General features: G+C 36.8%; 1 long non-coding RNA gene across 1 annotated transcript; it reads left to right on the top strand.

Moving 5' to 3' along the window:
- The first annotated feature begins 220 nt into the window (after window positions 1-220).
- Window positions 221-6,420, top strand: LOC110255771 (uncharacterized). Its single transcript, XR_014820027.1, has 3 exons — window positions 221-590; window positions 1,374-4,921; window positions 6,074-6,420. It is a non-coding gene; the product is annotated as an uncharacterized LOC110255771 (long non-coding RNA).
- Window positions 6,421-10,116: the final 3,696 nt, after the last annotated feature.

The following is a 10,116-nucleotide window of genomic DNA, read 5'->3' as shown; positions in this document are numbered from 1 at the left end:
GAGGGACCACATCGCACTTAGCCCCTGATGCCCTTGGCCCACACAAGAGGTGCCTGGCCACTAGTAGTCTGCACAAGAAGCACCCAGTTTCCCTTAAATGAGGAAGAGGCTTCTCGATGCCGGTAGCCTGTGCTGGAGCTGCCCCGCCCTCTGAGAGCCCAGGGGCATGCGCACGCTCTGGCGCAGGGCGTTTCCTTTGGCAGCCCCCCCTCCTCCTCTCACCCCTCCAACAATGGCGCCGTGCCTGTCCTACTGCCCGACCTTCTCCCGGGTTCCCTCTGCCAGGGCATTCCACTCCCCAGCCTGCAGCACAACGCTCCCCCACCCATGGTGCCCTGCTCCTTAGCCCCTGAGGTCGTCCCCACACAGCCAGCCCCAGGCTTCTCCCCAGGACTGACCTCCGGAGCCTAAGTCTCAGCGCCCAGCCCCTGCCCGAGCATCTCAGGCTGTGGTGTCAGGGCCGATGGTTCAGAGGATCCGTGCGGCTCTCACTCTGCTTTGCTGTTCTCAGTCCAGCAGCTGCGCTTTTTCTGGCAACTTTGAGGTCCCTCCAACGGCTGATCTCCCCGTTGGTTAGGTGGCTTCCCAGGGTATGGTTCCTTTTCTCCTTCGCAGCTCCCTCTCAGGAATGCTAGTCCCGTCCTGATTCCTTCTCTCGCTCTCTCTTTTTTCTTTTGTTCTACCCAGTTATCTCAAGAGTTTCTTGCCCTTTTTGGAGGTTTTAAGTTCTTATGCCAGCATTCAGTTGATGTTCTGTGCAAGTCGTTTTACACGGAGAGGTGTTTTTCTGACGTGTTTGTGGGAGAAGGTGAGCGTGCGACCTCTTACTCCTCCGCCATCTTGCTCCCTGATATTTAAAAATTTTATCAGTCTTGGAACACATTTTTTTTTTTTTCACATTGGTCATCTTTTGTTTTCTTTGTCTTTTTAATGACCAAAAAAATAAAAAAAGAGTGATCTGTTTTCTTTCCTCCTTTTTTTTTTTCCTCATAGGATGTACTTTCAGGCAGAAAAATTGGTGTAGAATTTTAAATTGGGGTGGCCTGCTATAGTAAGACAATAAGTATAAGGTAATTTTTTTAAAGGACTCTACTGGTATTTTTTTTTTTAATTGGAAAACAGGGATCATCATCTTCCTGTATCTACATAACTAATAAGGGACAAAATTAGAAAAAAAAATCCCCTGTGAATTTTTTTTTCTCAGATAGCAAGTTAATTATTGAACAACTACAGTGTAGAAAGGACCATTAATACTAACATTTCTGGGTTCACTGCATTCATATTTTCCAACTTTGAATTGTAGATATTTTAATAGCTCTTATTTTAAAAACAGTGAATATATTAAATGTAATATTATTAAATGTCTCTTACAGCTTACATTCAACTAGATCTTAGAGTCACAGACACTTCTGGTTGCACAATGGTTAACCAGGTAAGTCATGATTCTTTATTATAAGGAGGCATTGATATTTTGGAAAATTATATATTTGTACTTTTTTATATATGGTTATCATATATATGTAAAACTTTTGTATATATGAAATTTAAAAATCTAAACCTGAACAAGAAAGCTGTACGATATTAGAATTAAGAGTTTCAAGCTCTATTCACATATTAAAGTAAATCGCTTTTACTGGAAAAAATACCCTGGTAACACATCAATCTGAGTACAACTAAAAATTCAATCTAGATCACTAAAGCTGCATGTTGTATTTAGATAAAATAGGGAGCCTATTTATCACTTGGTTTTATCAGACTAAGTTAAGATTTGCAACAATCCATAAAGACAAATCGAGGAAATGTTATTTTTTTAAATTGAAAATTATTCCTCCTCAAAAAAAATGTGATATAATATTCACTGTAATAATATCTGTTTTGGAATTTTATAAGACTGTGAAGTACTTAATGACTGCCTTGAAATATCAACATTGCTTCTATTCACTGAAAAGAATTTTCACCAGTATGCAGTTAGTATTTGTCAAATTATCAATCAGTCAGTGTCCTGATGCTTGTAAACATTTAAGCATTATATCTAATCTCACTCCATTCAATCATAAAAGAAATGGTTAACTGTGAAAAGACTCGACTCCTTATGTGTTTGCCACCAAATAGTACAATGTTGACAACGTAATTTTTTATTATTCAAGGTGTACTCTCTATGATCATTTTAACTGTTCGTTTTATAAAAAGAATCTATATAGAAAAAAACCCTCATTAGTTATTTAAAATTGCATTTATTTTCTCTTATTTTAAACCGAAATTTCCATTAAATCATCTCTGTGAAATATATCCAACATTTTTAGTAAGCATTGAAGAATAATTTTTGTATGTTCATTCACCAAATGTTTTCAGCAACTATGTCTTCTAAGCACCAGAAAATATGTTACATAATAAAGAGAAAATAAACAAAATGTAGGTACTACTCTTACTAAAACTTCGATGGTTTGCTAGTATCATTACATTAAAGTTTAGTCATTTTATATTCAGTAGGGATAGTTTTTTTTTTTTTAAATCAGGATTATTTATTGGGCTTCCTGTAATGGCTCAGTGGAAATGAATCTGGCTAGGATCCATGCAGATGCAGGTTCAATCCCTTGACTCGCTCAGTAAGTTAAGGATCTGACATTGCTGTGAGCTGTGGTGTAGGTCAAAGAGACAGCTCAGATCTGGCATGGCTGTGGTGTAGGCTGGTGGCTATGGCTCCAATTCGATGCTTAGCCCGGGAACCTCCATATGCCACGGATGGCCCTAAAAAGACTAAAATAAAATAAAATAAAATCGGGATTATTTATTCATTCAACAAAATTAATGATTGAGTTTAGCATGTATTAAGTACCAGGATAAAATTGTATATTATGAAAACTTTTAATTTCCTTTCTCCTCTCTCAAACCAAAAGTCAGATTGATTCTACTAATTAAAGAATCATGCTGGAGGCCAGAAAAAGTACATACATTGTTTGCAGAGATATAGTTAACGCAGTTAACGTAGCAATTCTCAAATCCCTGTGATACAAACCTACATATTACTGATGTGCAGAGACTATGTATTTTGCAGGGGAGCGTGAGTGCATGTGAACAAAATTTTTAGAATGCTTGCAGCTGTGTATACAAACTCAGTAAAAAGTAAAGGGCTTACACAAGAAGCTTATGGCCCTTCAATGATATATAGTAACTAGCTTCACCAGAAACTAGAATATATTTTTCAAAGTGATCATAGTATATTATCAGTGTTGCCATTTGCAATTGTAGATTCAAAGCTGAGAGGAGCAGCCTTTAAAACATAAATCTTCCCTTTAAGTGGCGTTAACATGTGTATAAGCCCAGAAAAATAATCACACGCTTGGTATCATTTCTAGGATATACAAAGGAGAAATTATGATTATAGTGCACAACGAGGAAAACACTGACAATCTAATCTTTGAATCCCCAGTGGAATTCAGTTAAGTGCAAATTCCAATATTGAAAACAATATTTTTTTTCACTTTAATGATTACTTTTTCAATGTTATATATATTTTTTAATTTTATTAACTTTCTAACCAGACTTTAGCTTCTTTTAGAACAATTCTTATTTGGAAAAAATATATTATTTAAATGTGGGTATTTTTGGTTTTGCACTTACTGACTTTTGTTCCATTAATATGTATCAAAGTAATGTGTAAAATTTACATGACATTTATCATTGTCACAGCTTATTAAAATATATAATTTTCTCTAATGAAGCAAATCCTTTAATCTTTATCTACAACACAGTATTTTTTACCAAATACCTCCACTCTCTTTTCTTAAATCTTTAATGTATGAAAATCCACAGTATCTATTCCACAAATGAAAGTGCCTATATATCTCTTTGAGTGCTACATTTTACCAAACCTATTTCAAAAATTGTTTATGTCAAGGCAGATAAAATATGGATAAGCAAGGCAAATATCTGTATACTTTATAACACAGCCATAAACATAAAATTATTGACTAAATTTCTAAATACGTCTACTTAGTAAATATAGGTTTGTAGAGTATGTAATTTATATCTGTATTCACCACATGAAATTAATAATCATTAGGAACAATGCTGTCATGCTGGTTAATAATGGCTTATGAATCATATCTATCCTGTGAAAGAACAAAGAGAGAATTTGATGATTCTAACTGCGGTTAGGGCTGTATCAGTGCACCTTCACTGCATACTTTCCACATCTTAAACCATAAGGAAGCGGTGTCTAGATCTTCAGGGCACAAAGTGCACATCTGTGCACACTAGTATTATGTTTTCCTTCGATCCTCCAGGCTTTGTTCAGAATACATTGGTTTTGCATGTGAATGGAAGACAGATCACATATTTGTAAACTCCTATTCTTCTACTCAGTAGTGTCTTAGGGTTCAATGTGCATTTAACTTTTATGGCTCAGGTTATTTATTTGCAAAATGGAAATAAATTTAGCGTCATATTGCATAGCAATCTTGTAAGAGGTAATTTAGATCTGTAGAGATTTGGGGGCTTAGCACATGTAAGTAATCAAAAACATTACTCTTAATATAATGTTACTACTGGATTGATTAAATTCTTATTAATATAGTTATTCAATAACACTAACAAAATATTTCATTGCAAAATGATTGTTTTTTAGAATGATAACAATTTTAAAACATACTTAAAATTCTACTTATTAGGTGCTTATAATCAAGAGAAATGTGACTCTGAGAGCTCAAGTGATTGAGATGCAAGCCAAAGAAAAACACATTTATTCATAAACTTTGTTTTTTCTACTTAGGTTTTAAGATTACACTTGCTTTGTTTGGCAGAGAGCACGTAAACAGATTATTAAAGAGTTATCACCCAATCCTTTCTAAACATTGTAAAATCAATCTAGAGGGCTTAGAGAAATCCAATGTCTAAAGGGAATATATGGGGAGTTCCTGTCGTGGTGCAGCAGAAACGAATCCGACTAGGAACCATGAGGTTGATGGTTTGATTCCTGGCCTTGCTCAGTGGGTTAAGGATCCGCGTTCCCATGAGCTGTGGTGTGGGTCGCAGACGTGGCTCTGATCCCGAGTTGCTGTGGCTCTGGCGTTGGCTGGCAGCTACAGCTCTGATTAGACCTCTAGCCTGGAAACCTCCATATGCTGAAGGTGTGGCCCTAAAAAAAAAAAGACAAAAAAATAAAAAATAAAAAAATAAAGGAAAGATAAGTATTCCCTACAGCATTCACATTTCACTCCAGGAAAAGCTCAATTCTTTTTATCTCAAAGGAAGGTAGAATTGTGAAAAAAAAAAATAATTGTTAGAGCCAGTAATATTAGGAAGATAACTAGCCAGAGGAGGGGGGTGGGACAAAAAACACAAACACTGCTGACAACACACTGTTTATGAAGCATTACAAATGACCTAAAGAGGATATAAATATCTTTAAGTAAACACGATGTGTATTTCACTGATGAAATTGAATTTTAGGAGTTCCTGTTGTGGCTCAGTAGATTAAGAACCGGACTAGTATCAGTGAGGATGCAGGTTTGACCCCTGGCTTCCCTCAGTGGGATAATGATCTGGCATTACTGCAAGCTGTGGCATTGGTCACAGATGTGGTAGAATCCTCCATTACTGTGGCTATGGCATAGGCTGGTGGCTGCAGCTCCAATTTGATTCCTAGCCTGGGAACTTCCATATGCCTCAGGTGCCCCCCTAAAAAGGGAAAAGACAAAAAGAACAGAAATTGAATTTTAATTATCAAAAGTTCTGATCAGTATTGTTGTTAATCCATTTAATTAGAGTTCAAGATATAAGAATAGGCAGGAACATTTTTAATTTGAGTGAATTTCACTGGGAATGCTATACACGTTTACTTTTTTTTTTTTTTTTTTTTTTTTGTCTTTGTCTTTTTAGGGCCACACCTGTGGCATATGGAGGTTCCCAGGCTAGGGGTCTAATCACAGCTGGGGCTGCCAGCCTACGCCAGAGCTACAGCAACCCCAGATCTGAGCTGCGTTTGCGACCTGCGCTGCAGCTCATGGCAATGCCAGATCCTTAACCCACCGAGCGAGGCCAAGGAACTAACCCACAACCTCATGGTTCCTAGTCAGATTCTTTTCCGCTTCGCCACAACAGGAACTCCCAATACATATTTACTTTTGAACTAACTAAATTTCTCAGTCTCAGAGTTACCCATCTTTCCTTCTTCACAGACTAGTGTTCAGGCAAAATAAAAGTTGGCTAATGTAGTAAAACTTAATTCATATTTAGTTACTAACTCAACAGATACTTACTTACTGAGCAGTCATTTTACCAGGCACTTGGGATATAATGATGAAGAAAACATTTTTTCATGAAGCTTCCTTTCTACTGAAGGAGACTGAAAGAGATAAAGATTAATACATAAAATGCATAACCTGTTATACATTTATAAAAGCAAAGGAAACAAAAAAAGCAGGGAAAGGAGAACAGGAGATGTTTGGGCGGTGATGCCGTAGCTCCAAATTTGGAACCTGAGCTACTGGAAGATCGGGTTTACCATTTACAAAAATGTAGAAAACCATGGAAAGAGCAGATGTGTGGGGAATAGCAAGAGATCAGCTCCAGGTGCATTACATTTCTCATGCTTGTTTGATATTCATTTGGATTCATGAGTCTGTTGTTCAAAGGAGAAGAGTTAGACTAGAAACCAAAATTTGTGAATAATTAATGCGTGTGTATATGATATTTAACACCAAAGAAAATGGGAAAGGATGAAACTATATAATATCACCAAAGGAGTAAACATAGATAAGATACTCAGTTCAAGGACTGAACAGACTCCAGTGTTAAAATATTGGCATATTCAGATGAGAGGAATCCAGCAGAGTTTATTAAGGAATATTAGGTAGAGATAGAAAGATAAAGAGTTCAGGTAATCAAAGATGAATATTCAGCAACCTATAATAGGTACAGGGGAGCCTGGAAAGAGAAACTGGATATAGCTTATATAGAAATTGGACACAGCTTATATAGAAATTTCTTTCATGGAGCCATGTAAAGGGGATTGGGGCTGTACATGCATAGACAGTGGAGTCAGTAATGAATTTATTTTTTTACTTTATTTTTTGTTGAGTAAGTGAAATTCGAGAATGTATGTTTATGGGAACAATCTAGAAGAAAAGAAATATTTGGTAATACAAAATAAAGGAATAGCATGGTGAGGGTAGATACAAATTGAAAGAAACTAATAATTTTTCCCCTTGAAAAAACAGAGACTCCATTTTTTTTTAAGAGCATATTCTTTAGATAGCATTTTCTTTGGGTAATTGTAAATTCTTTCTCTGCCCCTTTGATATGTATGTAAGTCATTTTGAATGTAAATATAAATCATTTGCTGGCTTTAGAGCCCTAGAATGTTTTTGTCAAGGACCTGGGAGGCAACCTTTTGAAATGCAACCATCAAGGAATGTAAAGCCCTTAAATTCCCACTTTGTGAAGAAAGGTGGGAGCCTGACTTCAATATTTGCCACACTCCAAATTGCAAAACTACTTTGTGTCATAAAGATAAAAGTGTAAGTGTGTTTTCCTTTTCGTATAGGCAGGTACAGGCAATTTAGCTAACACAGATGGTCACAATTACCAGGTAATCTAGGATGAACTGTGTGTAGCCAGTGGTGCTATCAAGTCCTTTTGAGGAATAGTTCGTCTTGAGAACACGTATGCAATGTGTTGTATCTGCTTGGTTTATATAAAAGGGTGAAATTTCTATTTTATTTAATGGACTGCCTTTGATGTACATCACATTCTGATTTAATGCATATTCAATAGCAAAACTGTTTTTTCTTCTTTCATGAAGTGATTTTCTGGATTGACAGAAACTGCTGTGTTTAATCATATTTCCCCAACAGTATCCAGTGACCAAATAGAAAGGTTGACCTTAGTAGCCAAGGTGGTTTGTTGAGGAGAAGGTACAGTCTACAAATAAGCAGGTAGTGTTAAAAACAAGACAGCACTCCTCCCCCTCCTCAATTGCTAAGCCCCATATCACCAAACCTAAAAGTAACTTAGTTACAGTTTGAGGTCTCCCAGAAATGAAAGCTTAATCCAATCAATCAGTGATCTCCTAAACAATGCTAGTTAGGTCATCTGCTGGATAGAACCCTGCTATTTCCCAAAGGAAAGTAACTTTACAGTGACAAACCTACTTTCTTTTCTTTTCATTTTTCTTTTCTTCCCCTCTTTCTTTTTAACTTAACATGACATCTTTGTTCCTGTTCTTTTCTGCCTGTATAGGAATTTTGTTTTATACAGCTCCTCCTTGCTTCTGTCTACTAAATTGAATATTGTTCTATTCAAATAAACTTTTGCTTAATAAACTCTTAAATTTTTCCATATGCCTCAGTTTATCTTTTAACGATAAGGATGATGGTACGAACTTAGGGAAACTCTCTTTTAACTCTTTCCTTAATGAAAAAGGGAAGTAAGGGTAACAGATGTGATGTTGGATGTGCACAATCTGAGACTGCAAATTGTCAACTAGGGGAGGACAAGGAATACAGTACTTTTTTTAGGCATTGCCAAGTTTCACACAACAGTTATGGTCTCAGATAAACTGAGACCAGTCAGCATAGAGGAGGTTTTTTCTTCCAGTATCTTAAGGCACAATAGTTCTTGTACCAATGTGGTAGAGAGTTATTTGGTTATGTTGTAGACAATCAGCATAAAAACAGTGAATGGAAAAAGGGTAAAGTCATTGTGGCTTTAAAGGAAGTGAATGATTATAGTGATTGTTCATAGAATATAAACTGATTCAAACATATTAGTTAGTTAAAACATACCAATTGCCTACTAGAGACCAGGGACCAGAATAACGTATATACAAGAGAATGTCTTTGGTAGTCCCTGAGAGAGAGTGCTGTAAACGTATGTAAACATGTGTTTAAGTGAGCTGTCATTGGAAGCTTTAAGTGCAAGAGAAGGATATCACAAAGGAAGCCATGATTGACCTGGAGCATGGGAGTGATCTTTGAGCCTAAGGCAGGTGGGCTTGACTTTAGAGAGCATATTTGAATTGAGACCTAAACCTCAAACTGGCCATCCTTGGAAAATTTAAGGGACTCATATTCTTAAAAAAAAAAAAAAAGTGGCAGCAAGTACAAAGGTAGAAGGAGCTGGACACATTTAGAAACTTTCAGTGAGGGACTGCTGATCTGGACAGGTAAGATTTGGAAGGTCAGGCAGGAGCCAGAGCAGGGAAGATTTTGTGCTGATTACAGTGGGAAGACTGTAAGCAGAAAAGAAATCATTTACAAATATACTCATTGAAAATATCACTGTGGTCATTATGTGGAGAATGGGGCCTGAGGTAGAGGCTAGGAAATCTGAGCAGGATTGTTATGGGGGTGCAGTTGAAAAACAATAGCAACTTAGAGTTTTAGGAGTATAGATTATTAAAATGATCATATTCAGATATTCTGGAGAGTGGGCCCATAAATATTAATGAAGTATTGGAAATGGTGAAGCAAATAAAGGGGATGAGTCTCTGATGACAAATAAGTGTTTCCTTCAGCAAGTGGGTGCTTGTTGGTGCTCTTTTCCTGAGTGCAGCAAAACTTGGGATAGGTCTCCAGAATAGTTGTGGTTTTTTTTTTTTTTTTTCTTTCAACCATATACTTAAGAAGACTTAAAAAAAAAAAAAAAAATGTTCACTTTGTCAAACCATCACCTGTGATTTCAGTTGCAGTTCTTGGTATGATGATAAAGTCTTAACTCCAGAATGCAAGTCTCTTTTCTTCTCTGTCTCAGTATTTTCTTAACAGCTGTAGAAGCCCTAGAAGCTCCAGCTAAGAGAATCTTGGAAAAGTCAGGAAAATAAAACACATAGGGAGAATCCTTAATTGGTGGAGCTTGGGAGTAGTGGGTAAATATCCCAACCTCACATCCCTCAGAGGAGCATCATAATGGGCAGTCCGAATCCTCTCAGAGGTCTTGGTGGAACTGACTATCCAGTTGCTACATCATCAGTCTCAACAATACACCCTACATTGCCTTTTCCCTTTCTGTCTTCTGCTCTCTGTTTCCTCACTCATGCTGCATGGTTATCATCTTCTAAATAAACTAGCTGTATCTCACTACCTTCCTTAGTTTCTACTTTTAGGAGAAACCAAA

Source organism: Sus scrofa, chromosome 11, assembly GCF_054392235.1.
Source record: "Sus scrofa isolate SSC_HxYL_T2T_F1_AM1 chromosome 11, Sscrofa_HxYL_maternal_Yorkshire_Landrace_v2.0, whole genome shotgun sequence".
NCBI lineage: Eukaryota > Metazoa > Chordata > Mammalia > Artiodactyla > Suidae > Sus > Sus scrofa.
This window is presented reverse-complemented; position numbering and strand designations above follow the sequence as displayed.